At 42.0% G+C, this 25,547-nt stretch overlaps 1 protein-coding gene across 4 annotated transcripts in view; it reads right to left on the bottom strand.

The window, feature by feature from the left end:
- The window catches only part of ARHGAP24 (Rho GTPase activating protein 24), a 154,445-nt gene extending 130,867 nt beyond the window's left edge, over nucleotides 1-23,578 (bottom strand). The window contains exon 1 of one of the 4 annotated variants that reach the window (XM_042811506.1): nucleotides 23,556-23,578. The gene's annotated coding sequence lies outside the window, so the exon portion shown is untranslated. Of the gene's footprint in view, nucleotides 1-16,590; nucleotides 16,614-17,619; nucleotides 18,052-23,168; nucleotides 23,407-23,555 lie in introns of those variants that run through there. The other 3 variants (XM_042811504.1, XM_042811505.1, XM_042811503.1) reach the window with 3 other exon arrangements.
- Between the last annotated feature and the right edge of the window lie 1,969 nt (nucleotides 23,579-25,547).

Raw genomic sequence — 25,547 nt, 5'->3', positions numbered from 1 at the left:
CTTCTGAGCAGGAAAAGCAACTTGCACTTTCTGCCAGAGTAAACTCTATAGACTTGGCCAGCCTCCAGCTTAAGTAATGACCAGAGTCAAAGAAATCCTACACAATCCATTCACTCCTGGCTGGCTGTGAGCAACATTCTCAGGCTTGCCTGAACATTGAAAGAGCAAATTAAAATAGAAGGAACATTCCAGCCTCGGCCCTGCTCACTGCACTGGCTCAAAGATCAATATCAGTACCACCATTCCCCATGCTCCAAGCAGAAAGGCTGTGCTGGTGCTGTGCACAAAGAGCAGGCAAGCATTTCTTCACAGCTACTGCTCACTTGTATCACTTGATACTTGAAACATGGAATTGGGCAGCTCCCACTGAATCTCAGCCCTTTGCCAGGAAATTGTTGGAAAAGTCATTAAAACACAACAAATCCAGTTACATTGAATAGTCACAGGACTGTAACAAGATACATTTGGCAGGAAACCCTGGTTTGCTGTATGATCTTATTCTCTCTGAAATTTCTCATGGCCTAGAGAACACATTTGCAGCACGCAAAGTTGCACCAGCTTTCCCTTCCAGTAACCCATCTCCACCCTTGCCATCCAACCATACACTGTACTTTACAGGCCAAGGTCTATCTGGATCCAAACAAATCAAGGTGAGAAGCTCCAGAGCGCTGGCCCCAACCACCTCCTCTGGCCTAACACAATTCTGCTTCCCTTTCTCTCCTGTTGGGAAACACCCCAAGTCTGCACAGAATTTACTTCTCTGCACCAGGAGCATTGAGAGATATCCTGCAAAAGGCTCAGATTTTCCATCAACAGCAGACTCATTTTTTGCTATATAATATCTGCCATCTAAATGTACACACATTTGTGTGCCAAAAATCATAAAAGTCTTTATGTCACAAGGGTGCTATATACAACTGGGTTTCAGTGTTTCAACACTTAAATGAGATATAGCTAGTTTTCCAAGCAATGTCTAATTTTGGGTTCCTTTCTGCTTATTTCCCCTGAGCTGCATAAGCAAAGTGTCTAAGTTTAAGGTTCTCAGCTTCTTTCAGGTACAGAGCTCTGCCTCCAAGCACAGAATTTCCTTTTGATTCTTCTGTGTTTGGTCTGCCTGAATAAAAACTTTAATACTGTTGAGTGAAAACACTGTCAGCAGTTATCCTGCACTACATCTGAAGACACCTGTATCTCTGAGGCAACATGGGACACATTTGTGAGCAGCTGCTGCAAGCAGCAAAAGATTGTCCTACTTCTTCCTATCAGGGGACTTCAAGCCAGGCACTATTCATCAGTTGTGTACAAAAGGAAAACACATCCAAAGAGGTTAAAAAATACTCAAAGAGTTGACATTCCACTACTGCTTAGCAACCATTTTTACGCTGCAAGGAGAGTCTCTCAAGTCCTGTTACAGCAAGGACAGATTTTGAAACATTCCTGCCTTGTACTTAATTCAAAAGCTGCAGCCATGCACTTGCCAGTGGCTCTCCAAACACCTTTGGAACGCACATTATACTTGTATCCAGTAGGCTTCCTGAGACATCTGAGCGCCTTTTATGCTACTGGCAGTAGCAGCCCTAATCACAAACATCTGGCTGTGAATTCCCCATTCTTATGTTTGTCTTATCAGGGATAGGCTGAAGATATTTTGCTTGAAATAATTCACTTCCAAGGCCTACATAATTAATTCTTCAGCCAGACAAAATCATGAAAGCTGCATCAGATTAGAGAAGGACTGATCCACAGTCCAGTGAAGCGAATGGAAAGACATCAATTCTCAGTGCATTTGGGGATTGGTCCCAAAAAGAAGGAGCCAGTACTTTTGCCAAGACGTTGAGCTCATGGTCAAATATAATACTTCAGTACCTAGGTTGAATTCAGCATACAAACTTTTCTAAGTATGCAGTTTATTTATACAGACCCAAGCATGACTATAAAAAGCACAAATAAAACAGCACTAGAGAATTTTAAAAGACTATTTGAATGCATTCAAATCTTACCAAGTTACAATTAATATCAGTTAGCAAATTCTCTTAGGATTCTTAAGGGATCAAACATCAATTTCTGTGTATGCATATATAGCTTCTGTAGTTATGGTGGGTGTTGGCTCAGATACACCCTGTATAAAGCACATAAATGAGATCTGGACACCAGCAAGCCTCTATCACCATCCACAGGGCCAGCAGCATCCATTCTTGTGTGAGTCTAGCCACTAAGGGACATCAAATAAACTCACATTACAAGAATCAAGTAATGGATCAGAATATCAAGAAACATGCCATAATATATTCAGGACAGCACTCATCGAAAGCTGGTGGACAGGAAGCTCAAGTGTGCCAGATGCTCTACAGTTGCTGCTGAAATAGCAAAGTAAAGGTAATGTCTAGGTATTAAGCATGGTCTTTGATGCAAAATTCTGGTAAATGAAGATCTAATAAATCAGAACCTCTTCCCACTTGTTTTACGTCCTTTCTGCAGCCAGCACTGAAGGGAGCTTTGAATCACTCCTAAATGAGTAATTTCTCTACTTGCCAAAATGCATTTCTTCTCCACAGAGCAGCAAAGTCATATTGGTTTTCTTACTAGAGAGTGTACTTTGGTAACTTGATTATGTCTTTCTGGGTGTCCCCAGAATCCTTCAGTTCCTGCTACATACAGCAAAGCAAGTGCTGCAGCTCAGTGATTACAGCTTAGTACCATAATGTACTTTGGGCAGTTGTTTCAAGATTGATTTCCATTGTTTTAATGCAATCTTCAGACAGACAATATTTATCCTTCCACCACTTTTGCAATAGCAGGAGGCACAACAAAGCTGTACAACTAAGAGCCCTTTGTCTGTTACACTCCACTGACAACCATAAGCAACTCTGTTCTTTCCACCACACCTCCTAATCTGGCTGACTATTTCCGAGTTAAGATGGACTCCATCTATAAAAGACTCAGAAAACTGTCACATACTTGCATACAGTTGGTCTATAGCTATCTCTTCCCAAGTGCAGATGGCCTGAAATAGTCTGATTTAACAGCAATTGCACAGCACTAAGAAGAGTTTTGCAAGCTTACAGAGGAAGTTGAAAGGAAAACACCATCTCTGTTATGTTTCTGCAGGTTACTTATTACACACACTCAGGTTTTTCCTCACTTCGGAGCATACAGCTGCAAGATAAGGCTGATGCTGCCAGTATGACAGAGAAAGTAAAGGTACAAAGGAAGCAGAGTGGTCACACATCTTACAGGATTCTACCTGGGCTTCCGCTTCAGACTTGCTCTGTACTACAGACTTTTCTCTGATACTACAGAGAAATTCATACTGCAAGAGATCATCTGTTACAATCTGAAAAAGCAGACAAAACAGAATAGATAGAGAAGAACCTCTGGTAGCTGAAGGGTCAAGTGATGTAACACGGGCAGAGAGCTGCAGAACAGTTGGCAAGTCTCAGGCTGAAATGCTGAGCAGCTAAAAGGTCAGAGAGCAAGTCAAAGGCAGCATCTGGAAGAGCAAAAAGACCTTCCAGCTCCCAGATGTCACTCCCAACTAATGAGCTACGCTGCCTCCAAGCATCTGACACTGAAAAACCCCAAATCCTGTTTACAGCTTCATACTTTACATAGAGAGAGTGATCACAAGGGCAGCTTAAAAACAACATAATTCACACATGCCACTGGTGAATACTTCAGCATTTACAGCATCATCTTACAAAAAGGAATTGATTAAGAGATCAGTCCAAACATGATTCCAGTACATAATCCCTCAAAGTATAAAAAAACACTCACTTCAGCAGCAGAGCCAATGTTTATGTCTTCCCTGCATGCCAGCCTCAGCAGGACCTAAACTTAACATAGATTTACTTTTGAGCAGGAATCACTACAGCTCTAATGCTTTTCAGAAGTGTTTTATGTGAATGGTAATTGCCTCTGTCACTTGAAAATATTAACCATACTGATGAATTTCCACACTACGGAATTGGAGATAATACAGTCAACATTTTTAAAAGCATATGTATGTCTTTCCGTAGAATGAGCCAAAACAAAATAAGCACCATTACTTTCTAGTTGGTACTTCCACCTTCAGCCCAGGAAAGCATTAATGCATGCTTACAAACTTAACATTTCACTTCTTTAAAACCAAATTTACAGTAGAGACACAGACTCCAAAATCCTTCATATATTGCAGGAAGCATTTCCAACTCTCATACCCTCTAAACTGTTTCAGTAAAAAAAAAAAAAAAAAAGCTTCAGTGCTGCCCCTTCCAGTAAAGCTCCCTGCTCACAGTATTCCCATCTTCATTAACATTTGGGCAATGATCTTAGAGGTCTCTTCCAACCTAACTGATTCTGTGATTCCTAAGCCAGCCTCAGGACACACAGCCTCGACTCTCAAAGTAGGCTGCAAAAAGAAAAGTGGTTGCATTAACCCCCAGACAGACACAAAGGAACACTGCCACAAACACAGCAGGTCCTGAATCTGCAGGAGTGGGCCAAGGACATTCATATTTACGTAGCTTAATTTGTTCAGCACCTCCTTTAAGAGTGGTGAGCTATCTGGGGGACATAAGGTCCCCCCTGCTGTGAATGACAGCTCATTAACAGCATAAAAGAACATTAAGCATAAAGTTGCATGATCTACCTTCTCCTACCAACTCCCTGCACAGCAGGGAGAAACTGAGCTTTATAAGTCTTGATCTGTACAACAGAGTATCAGCATGCCCAAGGGGAAGGAGGTTACCAAGCACATCCAGAGGGCCTTACTATTTCACACTGCTGTAGTCAAGGCAACCAGGAACTTATATCCTAGACCTCACTGCAGAGCCATTGCACTCTAGGATTTTTAGTGCCATGTATGTACTGCTAAGAGCTGCTATCTCATTTTTCCCATCTCTTTGGTGGTCACTGTTGAAGAAAAACAGCACCGAGTCAAATTTCTTTCACAGAATAAATAATGAGGTTTTCTGTCTCTCATCTATTACAAATATCAAAACTGTCATAGCAAAAATTTTTTTGGAAGATCCAATTTCTTCACACCTGCAACCTTTATGCTATCTGTAACATGTACCAATGCCATCCTGCACATCAAAAACAATGCATTTATTAGTGCAGGATACCCACCAGAAGTTTAAATCAGTACCCCACAAATTCAAGCAGCTCCCTTACTCGCCTAAGCACATGAATATAGAATTTGTTTCTGTAAAACACAATGCATTTTAGAAGGTATGAATTCTGTGAGGTGACTGCTAAGTGCCATCATCAGCACCACAGATCATTCCATAAACCAATCTTGCACAGTAGAGATGGGTAAAAGTTTCAGGTGTGACTTCCTCTATTTTAAAACTGTACGTTATGTGCAAGTTTTCCCACAGAACTCTATAGCCAACCTTTAGAACAGAAAACAGAAAGGCCAGCGTAAGGGATTTTAACTCAAATACCTTCACCCTGAGCAGCACCCTGCGGGCACTAGATTGTGGTAAGCTCATAATTTCAGAGAGAACACCAGAGAAGGAAGGAGGGAAGGCACGCCAATTGTGCACATGTGGGCAAACAGTCATTTCAGGGGGTCCTAAACTCTGTAGACCAGCAGTGGCTTCAAGTACTGAGTGTCTGGAATGCATCTTATACTTCATTGAAAACTTGCACTAGTAAAAAAAACCACTAGATATTACAAAGCAATACAGTCTCACTGATAACAGATAGTTTGCTATCATTTTTTATCCTCTGAATACTTGGATTATTTTTTCATTCCGCTGTTCCTCCAAGTTAGAAAGTGAAATACCCTGGTAGCAAGCCTGTAGAAGACAATTCTGCTTATGAAAATTGTCTTGATTATACCAGCTTGAGCTGTCCCTTACATAAACTTAAACACCAAGTTTTATCAGAACAGATACAAGTTTGAATAAGATTTTTCAGTATATCTCCCCATAGACACAGTGGTTCAAGACTGTGCTTAGTCTTTCATGAATGCCAAAATGTAAGCTGACTTTTTCTGAAGCTAGACCAACTGGTGAAAACAGTGGAAAAGACTGCAACAACTGCGTTTTCCAGAAAAATAGACACTTGTACTTGATGTGAGGCTGCAGAACAGGCATCCTTTACTTTTTCTTCACATTTCTATTTTTGTTATTTTGCAGTCTTATCTCTTTGAAGACATAAGATTACTGGTGCCATTTCAATAATAAGAGTAAGCATCAACACATCCTAGACACTGCATTTCTTAACAAAACATTCAAGTATCTAGAAAGTTCCCAAAGTTTCAAAAATAGCTTTAGACATAAAATATCCAGATTCAGCAGGCTGAGAAACAGTCAAGCATAGCTGACAGATGTTAGACTTATTTTGTTGACTGCATTCGGCTTCCCTGGAAATAAGGTGGTAAAGATATCTGGAAAAATGCATACAAAAATCACAGCGATGCTTAGCAGCACCAACTCTTCTGAAATCCTAAAAGTTCTTGTTGGAGAAGCTTGCCTCTTAGGATGGCGAAATTTGCCACGTGCTTCAGTGAAATGACAATGAACTAAACTGAATTGCTATTTGTGACTAGGATTCAAACGCAGATGTATCATCTACATTGCTAGGCTGGATGTGGCTCTGGGCAGCCCGGTCTAACAGTTGGTGACCCTGCACATAGCAGGGGAGTTGAAAGTAGATGATCGTTGTGGTCCTTTTCAATCCAGGCCATTCTGTGATTCTATGATTTATGATTCTAATCTATTCCAAGGCCAGTCTAAGAGTCCAAACACACAATATAAAGATATCAAACTCAATCAAATGCTTTTCCACTGGACATGAGATCATGGACATCAGGTCATCATGCAGGTGCATACAGAAGGAGCAGGGCAACAGTGAGCTCCTCCACACAACATAGGCTGAGTAGAACCACAACTAGTAGCTCTGACATCAGCCCACTGCACCCCCAGGCTCAGCCCACAATGCAGAGATGTGGACCATAACCTATAAATAGATAAAAGAAGCTACAGTGTGGAAATCCTCTGTTGTGCACACAGAGGAACAACTCCAATGCAATGTTTTCATTTACAGTGAACATGCAGCTATATCTCATCAGGAATGAAAATGTTTCCGGCATTCCAGCTCTCTGCTAAATTAGACACAGATGATGGAGGTTTTTTTCCAAACATATGGAAGACAATGCAGCTGAAATCTCAGCCGGGCCTTGAGAGATCCTGTATATAAAGCACTAAGCTTTCTACAGCACAAAAGAGCTCTAGAAGGCTACTACTGTGCTTTCATTCTGTACTGTGATTTAGGATGATATTATGAGTCTGAAATGTTAAAAGAAAGTAATAGAAGCCTTTCAAGTGCCCTCCAAGTCAGATATCTGCGTGTCATGTATCTGGACAACTTCTGCTTTCAATGGAAGCCTGATCTCTACTTCAAAGAGAGGAAGTTAGGCAAAAAGGGAAAGAATGTACACCTAAGTGCTGGCAGCCCCAGGAAACTCAAGACCAAAGGGCCATATCTATCAATTTCCCAACACTGTAAAGACACACCAAAGACTACAAAATACTTAACCAAGAGCAACTGAAGACCCAAGCTCTTGCATTCCTCCATCTCTGCCACCAGTTCACAATCTTTGCTCATTTAATTATTTGAATAATCACACAATAGAAACATGAATTCTCCACACACATTGCTACATAACTTCTGATTGCTGCAGTCAGCGGCTTCAACACTTGGGATGTTCCAAAGTAGAATGTAAATTCTGCATGAGATATCTTTCTCTGCTACTTTCTGCTTGTTTTAAAATTTCCTATGAACAAAACAAGATGGTGTTTTGCAGGAAATGCCTGAAACATTCTCAAAGGAGCACCCATTTCTGGCTCAAGAGTCACAGAAGATTTGCAAATGAGCTTAAAGATAAACAATTAACCACAGGATTTTCATGCAACCAAAAACTTCGGTGTTCCAATGGCATTAAATACTTCACTAGGACTATTGACCAGAGTATGATAAATAGAACTAGGACCAGAAGGTTATTGAACTAGCCATGCAGAACTCTTCACACAATGACATGATTTCTGTATGTATACACATACACGCACACACAGATATACACCAAAGATGTTGGGTGTTAGCAAAGTCTTCCTGTTGCAGTACTGCTGGTGCTCATACCATTAAAAAACACACACTGTAAGCAGATGGCCTGTCTGCAAGGTCCTTTGCACAGGAAGTTTAAACCTTTTGTGCTAGAGGGAGAAGAGTGCTCTAAATTGAGTTTCTACAAGCAGTTTTCAAAGTACACTTCTCAGTAGTTTTACCACAGATGGAATTTTCACCTATGGACAAATGGCTACCTTTCAACTATCAGGTTAAGACATAGAACGTGGCACAATGAAGGACAGTGTAATAGAGTCCTCCTGTTCACACTAAAATGGATTGTTTTTCCCAAGGAAGTCACTAAATGAGCTAAAAATGAACCTGTCTCACAATCTAAGATTTGTCAGCAATACCCAGAGGACATTTTGATTTGCAACCCTGTAGCAATATACAGTATTACCACTGTCACAGTTGCACAGATTTTTGAAGAAGCAGGTGCAGAAGTGGGTCAACATCAGAGACTTTTTCCAATGGACCTGTCACTGAAAAATCATGCGCAGGACAAAAGTGAACACAAAGATGTACAGCCTCTCCCTGTTTTAAATTGTTTTTCCAAGCCTGAAACACTTACGAACCATTTAGTAGAAGTCTGAAAAAGGTACTCAAGAAAAACACTTAGGTTTCCCTGTGATATTTGCTGCAGGTAACAAATTCTGCAAGATGGAAACATGAATACAACAAAGAAACTGAGGAACAAAACACACACATCAATTTTAGAGCCTGGTCATTGTCTGTTCAACCCGGAATCCATCACAGAGCAAGGATCAAGTCCTCTCTGAAGAGATCTGCTTTTGCAAGGACAAAACAAGTCTAACAACCAACCTAATATTGACCCTACACATCCAGAGTCTACCACCAGTGCGTCATCACACAAATCACAAGAGGTGATTCAAAGCATAGAGAGAACGTTACAGCCACCTCTTTCAGCCTGGAAGAGAATGAGACAGCAGGAAGGAAAAAGATAGCTTTTCCATAGTATTATAGAGGCAATTTTTACATACGATTTTAAATGAGCAACAATAAAAGCAAAATAGATATTTATCATGTTTACTGCTTGATGCTGATACTTGGCAATAAATCTTTGTATGTGTGATTTACTGCCAAATTCATGTATAAGCTCAACTACACATAACAGTTTCTGAGAAGATGAATAGCATCATTTTAAGGTTATTAGAGTACAATTACGAACATACTCCAACCAATCCAAACTGAAGTTTCAGCTTCACATTCCAAACCCTGCACATTTCTTAATATCTTCTTTTCAAATTTGATTTCATGTCCTGCTTTTCATTAAAATCGGTGATTTCAGAAATATTTTAATACATGAAAATTCAATGCAGAGTATTATTACTTACATTAGATACTGTTTTACAATACATACTGAAAAACAAGCAACTTCATTTTAATTTAAAACTAAAAATATATATTGTGACCATTACTGGTCACAATTACACAGATGAGCATTTTCTGGGGGGAAAAGTCTTCAGGAAAGCAGTTGACCAGCCCTGTTGCATACAACACCCAAAGGAATATTGCATGGCTCCTAGAAATAGGAAACCAACAGCATTAAATGGTGGCAAACAGTTTCAATAATGCATCTTCTATGCAGACAGAACACTACCCTTATACTTGGAACACGCAGGCAGAAATCTGACCCTGTACCCGTGTCACGCTTAATATGAAGGAGTAAGTCACGGTTTATCCCTTTTATTACTCAACTGAGAACCACACAAAGCAAAAGAGAAATAGAAGGAAACTGAGAAAATGTCACCACAATGGACAGACAAAAGGAAATCTAGACACATCTGGATGTTATGAAAGCAACATATTTTCAACATGACTTTCCATTCTTCTATCTGGCAAATGTGTATTGCATGTGCGAAAACCTAATCCTGAGTTTTTTGAATTACAGTGCAGAAATACAAAATACCCCAGAAGAACAGTCAAGCTTTTGCTGGTGAAAACAAAAAGCCCATGATAAACAGCATAGCACAAGATGAAGAATGTTTTAAAAGGAATTGATTTAAATACATTATTCCAAAACAAAGCTGCCCTAGTATCCTCCATGCAGTTAGATGTACAGTTATACTTGTGCAGAAGAAGGAAGGGCACAAGCAGCTCTCACAGCAATATAACACTCCTGAGAAACTGCTGCAGAGCCTGGGGTACCCCAGCAGAGATCTCATATCTGGATTTTGGAGAAGCGTCCATCAAGAATGCACCTCAGGGACCCAATTTTCACTCAAGCAGCCCTGCAATGAAGGTTATTCCATGCAAACATTTAAAGCTTCAGTCCGCAAAGCAAAGCCTTCACAAGCTGTTTTGACATCCCTAAAGAATATGGTCATTTGGAAACAATTAAACATTTTACACAGCTCAGACTTAGTCCAGAGTTTTCCTTTCGATCCTGACAAAATTGTTGTTCTTGGATAGTAGTGTAACTTCAAGATGTGAAAGATTATTTGATCCTCAAGAGAAGTGCAGGAATCACTTTTGATACTGAAAGAACAAATGACACATTTATTTCAGCCTATTGCTTGCAAGAAATCCACATTTTGAATACACATTTTGTCTTCTCCAATTAAAATAGTCTGAAAGGAATATAAAGTAGACGTAGATCTCTCTCCATTACTGTTTCCTAACAGCAGTAATATGTAACAAATTATTTCCAAACTTGCTCTCCAATTCAATCTGAAAAATAATAAATCATACCAATGTATTAGCAGCTTATTTGGGGTGTTTGATTTTTCTCACTGGAGACAAAGACAGCTTGGAAGGCACTCAGGGCAGAAGAATGAAGATGAGCATTTGGTTGTACTGAGGCCATGACAGCCAAGAAAAGAATACAAAACATTCCACAGATGTTTAGAGGGTCCAAACATCAAGAAGAAAACAACTTAAAGGGGAAGATGACGAACATTGATGCACTGAGGCAGGAAAGGCAGTGGCTCATGAAGATGTGATGGACATCAGCCACGTCCATTGGCAGCTCTATAAATCAGTGGAGTCATCTTCCCACAGCATGTGCGAGCAAGCAAACACTGCCTCATATAGGTCTCAGAAATAAAAACCGTGCTCCATGTCACAGCAAAAGCCCTCCCACATCTCTCCACTGCTTCAGAGCAAGAAACACAGGCATGGTGAGCACAAGTGTGGTTACTTTTTCCATGCTCCACCTTCATCCATATACAGACTAAACAAAATGCTCTGGATCATATTCACACAACTTCATAATCCTGACAACTACAATACCAAAAAACCCAAAGCTTTTGTGATGATCCCATACATAAACACATCTATATTCTGAAAATAGGATTCTTTTACTGTTTACCAAACTATTTCCCAGTATTGCTACAGCCCATTTTTTTAAGTTTCCCAGAGGTTTGAGATTTGCATGGTTTCTCATCAAGATCACAGTTTTAAATGCGGTTCCAGTGTTATAAAAACACAGCAGTTCAGGTCAAAGCATCTTAGTACTCCTCACTGGTAGTTATTTCTACTGCCTAGATAAGAAAAAAAACACAAGTCAAAATTATTTTTACAATGACAATAGCAAACCTGCACAGGTTAAAACATCTTTGAGCACTGAACCCAATCCCTGCCACAAGCAAGCTGCCAAGATGTCACCAGCCACACCTGGGGCAAATACTTCAAGCCCCATGCTAAGAGCTGCTGTGAGGGAAAGGTATGTTCAACAGTTCCAGCAAAGTGCTGTTGATCATGGAGCTCATCCCAAACCTATTGATGCACAGGTACACTCCCCGAATACGTACATAATTTACTCTGGCCCACTGTAGGCAGGGGCTGCAATGAGCACCAGCTTGTAGGTAGCCTATGAAGACATGTACACCTGGAAACTTCTTTGCCTTCTGATATCACAAGATAACTTTTCACTTATTTACTCAAAATTTGCCAACCCTGCACAGCCACAGAAGGGCAAATGAAAATCTGGCTCTCCAGAAGAATGAGAAATTATCTGTTATAGTAGCATTCGTATTTAGCCATCCAAGGAAAACCTTGGAAAAGTTTATTGTATCTCAACAACAGTAAAACATTTCTGAAGAATGGCTTCTCTGTATTAGCTGTAGAAAACAGCAGCAGCACCAGCATAACTATGCAAAAAAGCACAAAGCTATCCTGCAGACCTTAGCTCTGATTTAATTACTACTGAATAAGGAGTGAGACATTCACAACATATTTCACAACTTGCTATGCTTAAACCTATTTGTATGGCTTTTAGAATGTTGCAACATACACAAAATGAGAACAGGAAATTAAGGACTACCCACTAAAAAGAGGGTTTCATTTTAGGCACTGCTCAGAAGAACTGGGAGCTTCAAGTTCAGCAGCTTGCCATTACACTAAAGACAGTTCACAAGGCACTGCAGCAGGGAGCATCTGTAATCACTTAATTCATTTCTCTTCTTTGTTCCTCCACCCCAACACAGCATTTTTGTGAAGTGCCACCCCGAGCTGTTCAAAGTTTTCTTGAATTCAGCAGTCAGATAAAAATCTAGAGTTGCTCTTACTTGTGCTTGATATTTGTGATCAATAACATGATCCCGTGTCTGTTCTCTGACTGATAGAATTAATTTTCCTGCAATCATTCACTTGCAGACTGTTCACATTTATCACCTCCTTCCCACAAATGCCTTACAAAGTTGAACAGCTGCACAGATACAGACATTTGTGCTGCCCAACAACAAAGCATGGCTATTAGCAGCAAGCAAACACACTGAAGACGTGCAGCTTGGGTAAATTGAAGGGGTTTGAAAGCCTAGAGAACCATGGCAATTACTCATTTTTCTTCCACAGACTTATTTTTCCCCTAGCCCTGTCAATGACATCATCCTATTTACACATCTCGTCTGAACAGACACAGAATAAGGTATGTCTAAACAGTTCAGCAGCACTGCCTCAAGAGGCACTGATTCAGCACCCTGCTCTGCCTGTAACACCTCTCTCACATCCCACAGCCAATTGGCAATGGCCAAGCTGTAGATCCCTACTTGTACATCACACCCAATTACTTCTGCTCAAGGCCAGGCCGGATGTGGCTCTGGGCAGCCTGGTCTAGTGGTTGGCAAACCTGCATATATCAAGGGGTTGAAACTAGATGATCATTGTGGTTTTTTTCAACCCAGGCCATTCTATGACTATGATCTCCTTCCAACCGGGGCAAAACCATGGGTTTTTCCTCAGCAACATGGGACAGACTAGAAGCTGACAGAAGATAGATGGGCACAAAAATGCTAAAGCTATAGAGAAGAACATTTCTAGAAACTATCAAGAAGTACCTGTTGCTAAACACACAGCAACACAGCATCATACATCAACCTGACATCTGTAGATTCCATTTGTTAGCTGCAAAAATGTTAATAAAGTACTAATAAACTCACAAGGCAAAAGTTAAGCTTAGATGCTACCAGCAGAAACTGAATAGCAACAGGACCTGGGCAACAGCTTCAGGATCTCCAAGACAAAGTAGCTCTGACTTTTCCACAAACAAAAATAAGTGCAGGAAAATAAATAAATCACTGTTCCCTTTTGGTGGGCTCCTTGGCTGAGAAAAACCTGTTTAAGAAGTGAATTCAATACTAACCTCTGTGGTAAGACTGAGGCTCTACCCCCCTCTCCCCCCTACTTCCTACTGCCCACTGCAACTTCAGAGGCCAAATTCAGCAGGCTATCTCATGAAACTTCTCCAATTCCTCCATCTCCATGCCCTGCTTCACAAAACTCACAGCTAAACCAACCAGTCATCCTAACATTACAATGGATTCCCAAGCCCCTTCATGTGTGCTGTTGTCCCAGGACAGGGAATAATTGCCTTCCATTCTGCTGGAAACCAATAACCTTCTGACAGAAACCTGGGCAGAACCAGTCCCTTCTCATATCAACTTCCAGCAAAAACACAGCCTCTTTCTTGAGAGATCTTTCAGCACCACCAAACATATCACAAGTTGCAGTATAAAGATCCTCTCTAGAGAGCTCTGTAAGATTTTAATAGGCTGGTTAAAAGAGGAAGAAATTGCAGGATCATGTTGTGATTTCCACAGTATTTTACTTTTTCCTACCTTAAGAGCCTTGAAAAATCATACAAATGACAAACTAGCCAAAAAAACATCATCTTTTTGTTCTGCTGTCAGCGAGTTCCAGAGCAAGCAGTTTGATCCTATCAGTTTCCAAGTGATGTGTCTAGGCATCCAGGCTGCACAGCTAGGAGAGCCATTCAAGTCTTCTGGCTTTTAAATACATCCAGAAAGCTTGTTTAACAAGCCTATTTGGCACTGATTTCTTTCTTCCAATAAGTCACCTTCTCAGTTTTGTGATGAGACTTCCACCCTGTCATTGTTAGTCCTCTACACTAGATGCCAAAGAAGCTGTGCTCCTGCCTGCTTCTAAACCCACAGCAAACTGTATTTTCCAGGTGCGCAGAAGCACTCTCAGCTTGTCTTTGAGCCCCTCTACATCCTGTGTTTAAACCTACCCATGATCTTCACACTGACCTAAAACAGACCTTGTGACAACTCAGTAGTTTGTGAGCTCACACGTTTTAGTCTGCACAAATCCTTTTACCTGCACTGTTACACCACTGCCAGCATTCAAGAAGTGCTGGCTGAAGCTGTCAGCAATTTCCTCAAGGAAGGGTTTTAAACATGCTTGCTATCTGGCTTCCATCCTCCTAGGCAGTTCCACAATACCATCAGTTACTCACAAGTGTGTGCAACACTCCATTCCCTGAAATCATGAGAAGGCAGATCACAACTGAGAACAACTTATGTACTGACATTAACCAAAACCTACTCTATCTTACCTACTGACCTACACTCAAGAGCACTGCATGGATAAATGCAGGCCTTTCTAGCAGCGTGCCATAATTTGTGAACAGCGTAATTTCTGAACATAGGTAGAAGAGGAACAGCAGATGGGACAATTTCACCTACAGCATCCTGAAGTTCTACTGTATCAGGCAAGGAGGTTTCACTGATAGTCAAAAAAAAGTAATTCTTGTTGAGAATCCCAAGCCAACTAAACTTACATAGGTAATTGTCTGACTAGCCTAGAAATTCCTTCATCAGAAGACTTAATTACTATATCCCAGTTTTATTCTGTATGTCACAGTTAAAATGGGCCAAAAGGGACCATTCTTTCAGCAAAGTTGTTGTACTGTTTTTCTGTTACCCCATCTCATCTACCTGTTCATCCCAGACTTAATCACTTTAAAAAAAAAAAAAACAGTGGAAAACAGAAATTCTCACTCAAGATGAAGAGGAGATGTGTGCCAGGCATACTACAGAATAGGACTTCATAGAGTTTGGTAGCACACAAATAGAAGTTATTTGGGACACAAAGATTTACATTTAATGGGAATTAACACAGCACTCTGAGTACTTCAGGGCTACATTAACTAAGATGCACACAAACCATACCTCACAAGGAACCTCTGACCCCCAGCTAGGGATGAAAGGAGCAATGAGGCCATGAATCAGTAAGGTATGCAACTTCATATTCACATTAGAATGCTATTTAAGGCAATATGGCAGAAGAAACTGAACAGCCCCCCTGGTCTGTCAGACAGAGCAGTCTATCACATAGCACCTCCAAGGTTCATAGCAAATAAAACTTAACATGCTGGACTTTTTCAGCAAGTACAAAAAAAGTCAAATAAATGAAATCAGGCCACTCCACAATAAGATGTTATCACAAATATCACACTCAGCCTCTACTCTGCCCCATACAGAGCCATACTGTACAAAGATACGTTGCATAACTTCTGGTATAAGAGGAGATGTATTGCCAAGCTTCAAGTACCTTTATAAGGGAGAGGTATGACAGACCCAAGGCAAAGTTTCATTTCATCCATATAGAGTGCCATCAGCCTGGCCAGGACACCAAGCTGAAAACCCAAGAGAATTCTGCTTCTTAATGACATCCTGCACTGCCACAAAGGTGAGCACAGCTACCAGATCTCATGGGACACATTTCAGCTAAGAGCTTCTCAAACCTCAACTTGTGCATGCATCAGCACAACCCAATTGTTCTGCCCACAGTCCAGCTGCACCATCAGCCTGTGAGCCAATCGGACCAGTTCTCTGCTTGCCCTACCTGTGCACAGCAATGCCTCTCTGACACCTGCCCATTTTTCAGATCCTCGGAAAAGCAGCTGAAATGCCACTCAGGCTTGCTGGTATCCCTCAGCAGCACTGCTCACAGCCCATTCTTCCAGTTTTCCTCCTGCCACTGTAGCAGCATGACCTTTTCATTATTGTTTCCTTGCCCTGGACTCATTCAGTGCTTGGTATAATGGCACAGACTAGAAATTATTTCTTTTACTGGCTATTTCCATTAGGTATCGTACACTATTTCATCACTACTTACTGTACACTTATGGAGCAACAATAATGAACGTGCCCTTGTGGCTAGAAATGACACCATTTTCTATTACTCCCTAAGAAAAGGAAGAAAAGAAAAACTCACGTCTCAAAGCCTTTCTGCTCACACCAGGCGATGAATACCTCCGAAGCAGCGTCCCAGGAGTGACAACATCAAATAAGGTACAGACATCTGACGGGAGCCTCGGCATTTAGAATTCTTTCTTCTGATGCTAGCAGAGGATCACCCTGATGCTAAACTCCTGTTCTGCAGTTCTCCAGTTGCCAAGGGCAGGTATCAGGTGCTGTGAGCCTGCATTGTACAGCTCTGCTGCATGAAAGCTTAATCTCGTTATGTGATAAATAGTCTTGACACTGAACGTGCCATGTGGCGCACACTCAACTGGCTGCTTTAGTCCCTTTCCCGTGTGAGTCCTGCACAGCAAAGGGCAGCACCACAGCTGATACTGCATGTAGTAAATCCTAAGTAACAGCTGACCAGACCAGAGTTGAATTGCCACAGCAAGCAAGAATCGCTTGCAACATCAATGTTGGGATATTGTAAATTCTTCAGAATTAGTCAGGTTTCCCAGACTCCCCAGACTCATGGTTGACTTGCTACAAAACAGAACCCTCAAAAGGAAAATAATGAAAAAAATCTTGCCACAAGCAAGATTGGGATTCGCTGCTGGTTGTATTTTCATCCTGGCACATCACGTGTGAAGTATTCCTGCAGTAAGGGACTATTCTGCTCTTTCACATCAGTTCATGCACAGAGAGCACAACCTTCCAAACCATTAAACACAGCTTCTGAAGCCAGCCCCATGGTTACTTCCAGAATGAAAAAGCACTGTCAAAACAGCTGCTGTAATGTTTCCCCACACTGCACTCCCCACAGTCCCCAGTCAGGAATTCCTGACCGTAAGAAACCTTTGTTTCACATCCCAGTTCACTCATGGATAGCCTATACCCATTTACTCCTGCATTACCATGTAAACTAACAGTGCCTTCCCACTTTCACTAGCTTACATAAAAGCCAGTTCTGATTCCTTCATATAGACAAGATTCAACAGTTAATGGAGCAACCCAAAAACACCCAGTCCCTTTTGCTTACAAACAGATAAATGGTTTTTACCTTCAGCTTTCAGTATTTCAAGCCATGACTTGTGGCAGTGCCTTCTTACAGCTTCTTACTGTTCATTCAGGTGTCCCTTGTCAGAAAAACCCAAGCTAGGAAAGCCTGCTAGCATAAGACCTTGATCTCTACTTGTACAAATATGTGCAATTTTAAATGCTATTTTTCATAAATTGAAGGAGTGACTCAATTTTGAATGCTGTACATGAAACTCTTCGCCCCATAACAGTACAACTGAACAACACATTCAAGTGTAAAACTAGTTTGCTTCATATTTTACAGCTATCTCCCCTGAACCACACTACTGCCCAGAGCACAAGCATGCGAGCCAATAAACTCACTTGAAATCACATGGTTTTGATTACCACTCTCCATTTGCTTTTTTTTTTTTCCCCCTTTCTTTTTTTAACATTCAGAGTTGAGCATCTAAGTCCATAGCTGCTACAACCTAAAGCAAGCTGACATTTCTTGCATTAAATTATTTCAGAAATCTGGGCTTCAAGCTTCTGAAACCCTGTGGTAACGAGGACACATTTCATAACAGTTAAAAGTCCTTCTCCACGTTAATAATTGCTTACTTGCAGATGAATTCATTGACTTTTACCTAAACTGTGTTTTAAATGCAGCTTTCAAATGTTTGGAGTGCCATACAACAAAATCGTGCACTTTTACTATTTTTAAAAATAAATAACAGAATGAACAGCACTGCAAGTAAACCTGTCTTACTGCAAGTACTGAAGGGTATTTTCCCATACAAATAAAGAAAATTTGTTCTTAGCCTACAACAATTACTAATTCGTAGTAGCAGCACTGCCTTACGTTTTCTTTCCAAAACTTTATTTTTGGCTAAACTTCAGACCTATTATTGAATTAAGCTTCTTGAGCAGGACTTCTCCCATTCACTTCTATACTTGACAAACTTCACATCAAAGTTACTCAGCTCAAAACACCACGTGCTCCAGCAGTGCTGATGATTAAGGTCCCCAATACTACAGGGAGCATCATAAAACCAAGCCCATCTGCAAATCTCACATTCTAGGTGATTCCTTTCAGCTCCACTAAATGCACAACCTAAGCAGGCTTTTCACTTGCAAGCCTAAGAACTCCCAGTCCTTTAAAAAAAAGAAAAACAAAAATCAGTTGCATCGCTGTTCCAAGCCCCAAAATAGGTCTTCAGACACCTTTATTTATCTTAATGCTTTTAAAAAAAAATAAATAAATAAAACCTAGAGGAGGGGAAAGAAAGAAAAATCTGTGGGAGCAGCTGCACAAATATTGCAGCTGCCAGAGACAGAGCTACTCTCCAGCATCCAGATTTCATGTTTTGTGTTGTGCAATACACTTTGCAGTGGATAACCACAGTGACTTCACATGCACGTGACAAAGGGTTTTGATCTCAGTTGTGGCTGTGAGGCAAAAAAAGCTCCACGCACAGCCACCAGAAGACAACACACTCAGGTCTGTGTGCCTAGAGAGTAGCTAGGCATCCAGAGGTTTAGAGGAAACTCCCAGACATCAAAGTTATAGAACTGATATACTGCTTGCTGTGACTTCATGTGGACAAACACCTTGAAACTATCATAGAAAGCAAAGTTCCTTATGGTACAAGGATTTACATGAACTTTTATCTCAACATCCTTCAAATCAATAAAAGCTCCTACCCATCCTAATGCCCACGCATTTCCCACTGAAGAACAGCAAGCTATCCAGGACAGCAAGGGTCTCTGCCAAGCTGCCTGCTGCAATCATTCAGCTTCTTCAAACAAGCAGCAAAAATATCAGGTTATTTTCCTCCCAGTTAATGAACTTCCAAACAAAACAGAATTGTGACAACAAACAGCAGCTATGACAGGCAAAAGTCATCCCTGCGGCCCAGCATGCTACCTTGGGCTGAGGTTTAGGTCTCAGTAGCAAGCAGAACTAACACAAGCACAGGATGTCACTCTCAATTAGCTACCCCTTAACTCTAGGTTTTCCCCTTATTAATCACAACTTTTTCCAGCAAGTATTTGTGCATCTGAATTATACTTGAAGTCTAACGTGGACAGTCCTACCTCCTATTTCTTGCAAACCCACCACTCCTGCTCTTAGATATACCCCTCTTAGGGCTCCTGTACTGGTAGAAATATTACCTCTTCTCTCAGGTAAGCAGCAATAGGGCAAGAGGGAATGGCCTTAAGTTGCAGCAGGAGAGATTCAGATTGGATACCAGGAAACATTTCTTTTTAGGAGGAGTGGTGAGGCAGTGGCACAAGGAGTTGTCCAAGGAGGTGGTGGAGTCACCATCCCTGGAGGTGTTCAGGAACCATGGAGATGTGGCAATGAGGGGCATGGTTACTGGGCATGGTGGGGATGGGTTGGACTGGATGAACATTTCCAGCCCTAATGATTTTATGATTCTGTTATTCTATAAAATTGCCTGTTCACCCTCCTGACGCCAATCAAACTTTTTAGCTTCTATAGAACTTCACACGTCTGCTCCATTTGGAATGACCCAGTTAATTCTTAGAAGCAAAAGACACAAAAAACATCATTCCTTAAGATGCAGTCTTCTTAACTGATGTGACACTTAACTGCACAGAACTAAATATAGGAAAAAAGTATCTTATTGCAAGAAGCTATATAAACACTGCTGAAGGAATTCAGCACGAGTTGTTGAAATTTGGTCTTGTTGGGCCACAGAACATAGAAGCCCTTCTAAATGAAACTGTACTGCAGTGATCAGAACAAGTTCATTCAAGTTAACAGCACCATGCTCCTTCAATACCCCCAGCCCAGCAAAGAGTGGCATTTTGATCAGAAAGGCCTAACAAAACCAGAGTTGGGCTAGACAAACAGAATGAGCTCAAACAGTTAACAGGTAAATTGCAGACCGTGACTGCAAATGAGACACTATCTCAGTGCAGGTGGTTTGCTGTCTCAGGGGAACTTGCTTATTTCACTGCTTAGCCAGTGGCTTAGAAGTAGAAATAAGAACTGTGCAGCTGACAAGTAGCAGGGAAGCTGCTAGAGACAAACAGGAAAGGCAGCTGACAGCCACCAATCTGTGCATTCTTACTCAATAGATGCACGAGTGGCAAAGAACTGACAACAGTCAACAGTGCTGGGGGTCTGCTCAACACAGCCACCAGCATCACCACCAGGTAATTTAATGAGGACAGAAAAAATTGCAATAGATCTTCATATTGCAGCAGGACTGCACCTAAAGCATCACCTCCAGTGAGAATATTCAAATGTTTAAGAGTGTTTCAGAGAACTGGAAAGCATTTCAAGGAATAAAGAACTAGAGAGCACATTGACAGAATTGGGTTTTCCACTTCTAAAAAAAATTCTGACAATTTAAAGAGAATACATCCTTCACTTTTCTTCAAGTCTAACAGCTAACTTACAGTGTGTTCACCCACAGGAGAGTTCACAAACAAATGCCAGCCCAGTGCTACAGTTTAACTGCCACAATCTGCACTAGGAATTTTTAAAAAGAAACTCAGGTCAAGCACTCCCCCACCTAATGTGTATAAAGCAAAGTAGCAGCAGCTCCAGGAAGAAAGCATATTTCTAAAGGCCATTTGGTCACCATAAACACCAAGAAGCCTGCAGTGAAGACAGCTAAGTGTAATAGGATGCAAATCACTTCAACCTACCCACTGTGAATTACAACTCTATTTTTCCCCAGTGTGTTTTAAAAATCACATACTGAATCAAGCAACAGGAGCTGAAGAGGTCCTGAGAGCTGCTATGTGCTATAGCTGCACCAAGAGCTCACAGGGGATTTCTGTTTCTTGTTACTTCAAGACACAGCCTCATCAGAAGCCCAACCTATTACCTGGGAGGCAATTCTCTTGAAGGGATCTCCATTTCTGTCTCTCTGAATCCCACCTTCAGGACCAGTTAAAGCCACCTTCACACACTTAGCCTTTTGTGTGCATGCATGTACTTAAAGTAGGGTTAACTTCAGAATTATCTCATTTAGGAATAGAAGCAGAGAAAAGTCCAAACAAAGAAAAACACAGCTGGGAAACAAGGCAGCAAATCAAAGAAGCAGCAGACAACTTTAGGCATCACGCATGAAGACACACGAGTTTTAAGCACATTTATTTTTAACACAACCCACAGTATCACACAGTGGATGATACTTTTTGCAACTACAAAGCCTGCCACAACACAAGAATTTCATGGGAATGGGAGATCAAACTTTGCTTTTTCCTTTGTCTGTAACTCCACATGGCACTTAGCTGATTTCATAGAATGGTTTGAGTTGGAAGTTTGGTCCCAACCCCCTGCTATAGGCAGGGACACCTCCCTCTAAACCAGGTTGCTCCAAGCCCCATCCAGCCTGGCCTTGAGTGCTTCCAGAGAGGGGGCATCCACAGCTTTGCTGGGCAACCTGTTCCAGTGCCTCATCACCCTCACAGTAAAGAATTTCTTCCTGATATCTAGTCTAAATCCACCCTCTTACAGTTTAAAACTATTTCCCCTCATCCTGTTGCTACACGTCCTTATGAACAGTCCCTCCCCAGTTTTTCTGGAAGAGGGAATTCTGGCACTTCGCTTTGTCCCTTACATAGGTAACATGCCCTCCCTTAACTCTTCACCCAAGGGGAACCTAATCCCTGGATAAACAGAATGAGTGTCACCATACAGGTACAGAACTACACCACCACTGAAGCACTTAACGGCTTATTAACAGTTGATTTAATAGGAGTTATTGTCTTCCCCCAGCACAAACACAATTTAGATAAATATTACATAAATTCAGAGTATTGCCTCTGCGCTCACACAAGGAATTAATTTGGTTTCTTATTTCTACCTACACAGGACGATGGCACCTAACCAAAAAAGACCATGCAGCTTATTTCCAGTTCTCTGTTGTGCAAACTTTCCAACACCACATGCAATTTATTTGCTGCTGAAAAACAAAACAAAACAAAACAAAAAAAAAACACCTTATCTTACAGCCTGCATGCACATTACTGGGAACAAACACGTAAATGTTCTGCACATCTCAAATAATAAGAAAAAAAGAAAACTGCTGCTTTATTTTAAAAAGAAATCTGCTTAGTAACTCTAAAATCCACTGAAGATCCCCTATCTCGTGGGCGATTACAATCAAAATGCTCATTGTAAGTTTGCACCAGTGAGCTTGTTATCTCTGAAAGCTTACTACAGACATTTACGAACGAGAAAAGATGTTAAGACGAGTATCGCCAATCCGAAGACTAATATTAGCCTGGGGATGGCAGAACGCACAAAGATCTTTTGATACCGAGTCCCACGAGTGGTAGGATCGCACATCTTTCGCTCGCATCCCCCGAAAGCGATAGAAAGGCTTGCTGCTGAGGAAGGCTGAGAAGAACAGCGTAGAGCCAGGCGCACGGAACGCAGCACCCCTCGGCAGGGCAGAGCCACCGAGGACGCACCGACAGCTGCCGCCTCTCTGCCCGCTCGGCAGCAGTCGTTTGCCCGCTGTACCACTCCAAGGAAATCACAGCCGCCCTACCTGCCCCGCTTGCAGCGGGAGCCCCACAGCTTCCCGACACGAGGGTTCCTACCTTCTACAAGCGGGGTCGATTCTCTCCCCCATAAGCGTGGCGGCTCCCCGAGACAAAGTGGGGAGCCGTGACAGCCGGGCTTAGCCCGCTCGCACTTCCAAGTTGCTTTCCTTTTCCCCCCTTGGCAACGCTCGGAGATGGCTCCCTCCGGCCGTCCCTAAGGAAGCAGCCCAAGAAGTTGGGAAGAGCGACCGCGCTGCGGATGCGTGCACGCACAGCCCGGAGGCTGGAGCAAACTCCCAGGGCCGGCCCTCAGACGCAGCCCGGGGTTTCACGTTTCATTGGCGGCTCCGGAGGAAGCCAGCCGCCTGCCCGCACATCGCTGGACGCTCCGCATCCCACCGCTAGCATCCCCTGCAGGGCTCGGACGCGGCCGGAGCTACTCACCGCCGCTGCACAATTCGCCGGAGCCAGGCTCAAAGGGAGCTCCGTCCCCCGTGACACGCGTAGGAGACGGCAAGCGGATGCCAAACACCATCACCCTAGGCAAATTTCTTCCTCTCCCACCCCAAGGGTTTTTCTGCGTGCAGTCCCTCTAGTTAGCCAGACATGCTTCGGTGGCTGTGACCCATCTATTCTGAGCAGCCTGCAGCTCTGAGCCATGGAACAAGAGTTTTGCCCCACACAGACCAGACAAGGGTTGCCTTGGACTGGTACACTCAAAACTGTGTGCATTCTATGCAGGCTCGACCGATTCAAAAGGATTAACTGATCATAGTACTTTTAAGAAGTACAGCATGACACCTCCAAGCCTGACCAGGGCTCTACGCACTAAGCACACCTATGGCAAAGCCTGGCCCACTGCCAGCCACGCAGCAGGCATAGTTGGTGGTGGTGGTGGGAGGGGAGGCCCATAGTGGAGCTGACAAGTTTATAGAAGAAACTGAAGCAGTTTTTGCACTCTACCCAAATTTCAGCTTTTGTGCACGTGGACAGATCTAAAGTCACAGACTTCCCCCTCCTGCTGCTCACCTCTTACAATTCATCTGGTTCCAGCTCCAATCCCCCACCCCCAGCACAGCAACACTAAAAAAAAATCCCAGCTACTACAGGAATTAGTCACAACCTTTTGAAGGCAAGCAGTTTTCTAAGTTTCACTGGACTAGGAAGTTTTTAAAAAGTTATGAATATTTATACACTGCAACACGCAATCAGCTGCAGCTTTGCAACAGGAATACCACTGATATGGAGTGGCTTCTGCTTCTACCATAGAAGTGTGCCCAGGTGTCTGGTTATCCATAGTGGATCTGATGGCTGAAATTACAACTCTTTACCCCTCCTTTTCTTGGCAACTGAATTTCCAGCACAACTTGTAGCTGCACTCAACATCTTTGCATTTCTTAAGTGTTCTGGTTTACACAGGCAGGACTAACATAGAACTCATGAAGTTCACATTGCAGAGCTAGTCAGAGGGGAGAATTCATAATCTTTCCCTGCAAATAAAGCTTTTCCTTTTCTTCCCTTCTGTACAAGTACTCAGAATAATGCAGTGTTTACTTTGGATTCCAGTATTCAGCAGGGAATGTCTCCTAGTTCTTTAAGAGCCCAAACACTTGTTTTTTTTAATCTAGCCTCACTTCCTCCAAGTCTGGGCCATTGAGTCTAGAGTTGTACCCGAAGCGTTCTGAAGAATAGCTGAGATTATACTGAACACACAGAAGGAAACTGATTTGACCATGTCCTGGCTGATGGTCACCCACATGTGAGTGTGCCAAGTCCTATTAACTCAGTCTTTAGAACTGGAAAGCTGTCAGGAGCCACAGAGTAGAGCTTTGATAGGTACTGTGGGAATTTATAGTGGCAGATCAACACAGAAATAGGAAAACAAGACAACAGATCAGGTACATAAAAGAAGAAAACTTTTCAACTAATTGAAAAAAAATATTCTCATTTCAGCCCCTAGCAGCTGCAAGATTTGAGTCTTTCACAAAACTGTTGCTGGGACCTCAGATCAGAATTGCTTTTACAACATTTGACTTTAATTTCCTCAAATTCTTCCAATACTGCTTTGAGATTACTTTGGAATTAGCTCTTACTAGCTTAAACAGAGTTCTTAATCAGCCATAAAGCAAATTTGGGCTTGCTGGGCAGACAGAAGGGTAACTGACCTTGTGCCTTCATTCAGAAGTACAAAGCAGAAGGACATGCAACCCTACAACGGATAGCAGCACACAGGAAGGAGCAAAAAATAAAGAAAACTCTGCAGCAAAAATTTTAGTGCTCAAAGTGCAAAGTAACAATTCAAAACAATTCTCAACCTGTTGGCATTTTACCCCTGAACATTTTACTTCTCTTTCTTTCTATATAGGATAAATCCTTTTGATCACTGCATTCCATAGGTTGCCTTAAGTGACCAAAAACATTTCAGTGCCACGAAAA

This window comes from Centrocercus urophasianus, unplaced genomic scaffold, assembly GCF_019232065.1.
Source record: "Centrocercus urophasianus isolate 14NV4802_14NV808 unplaced genomic scaffold, USGS_Curo_1.0 seq_13, whole genome shotgun sequence".
Classification (NCBI taxonomy): Eukaryota; Metazoa; Chordata; class Aves; order Galliformes; family Phasianidae; genus Centrocercus; species Centrocercus urophasianus.
Note: the sequence above shows the minus strand (reverse complement) of the source record. Positions and strands in the feature narration are given on the sequence as shown.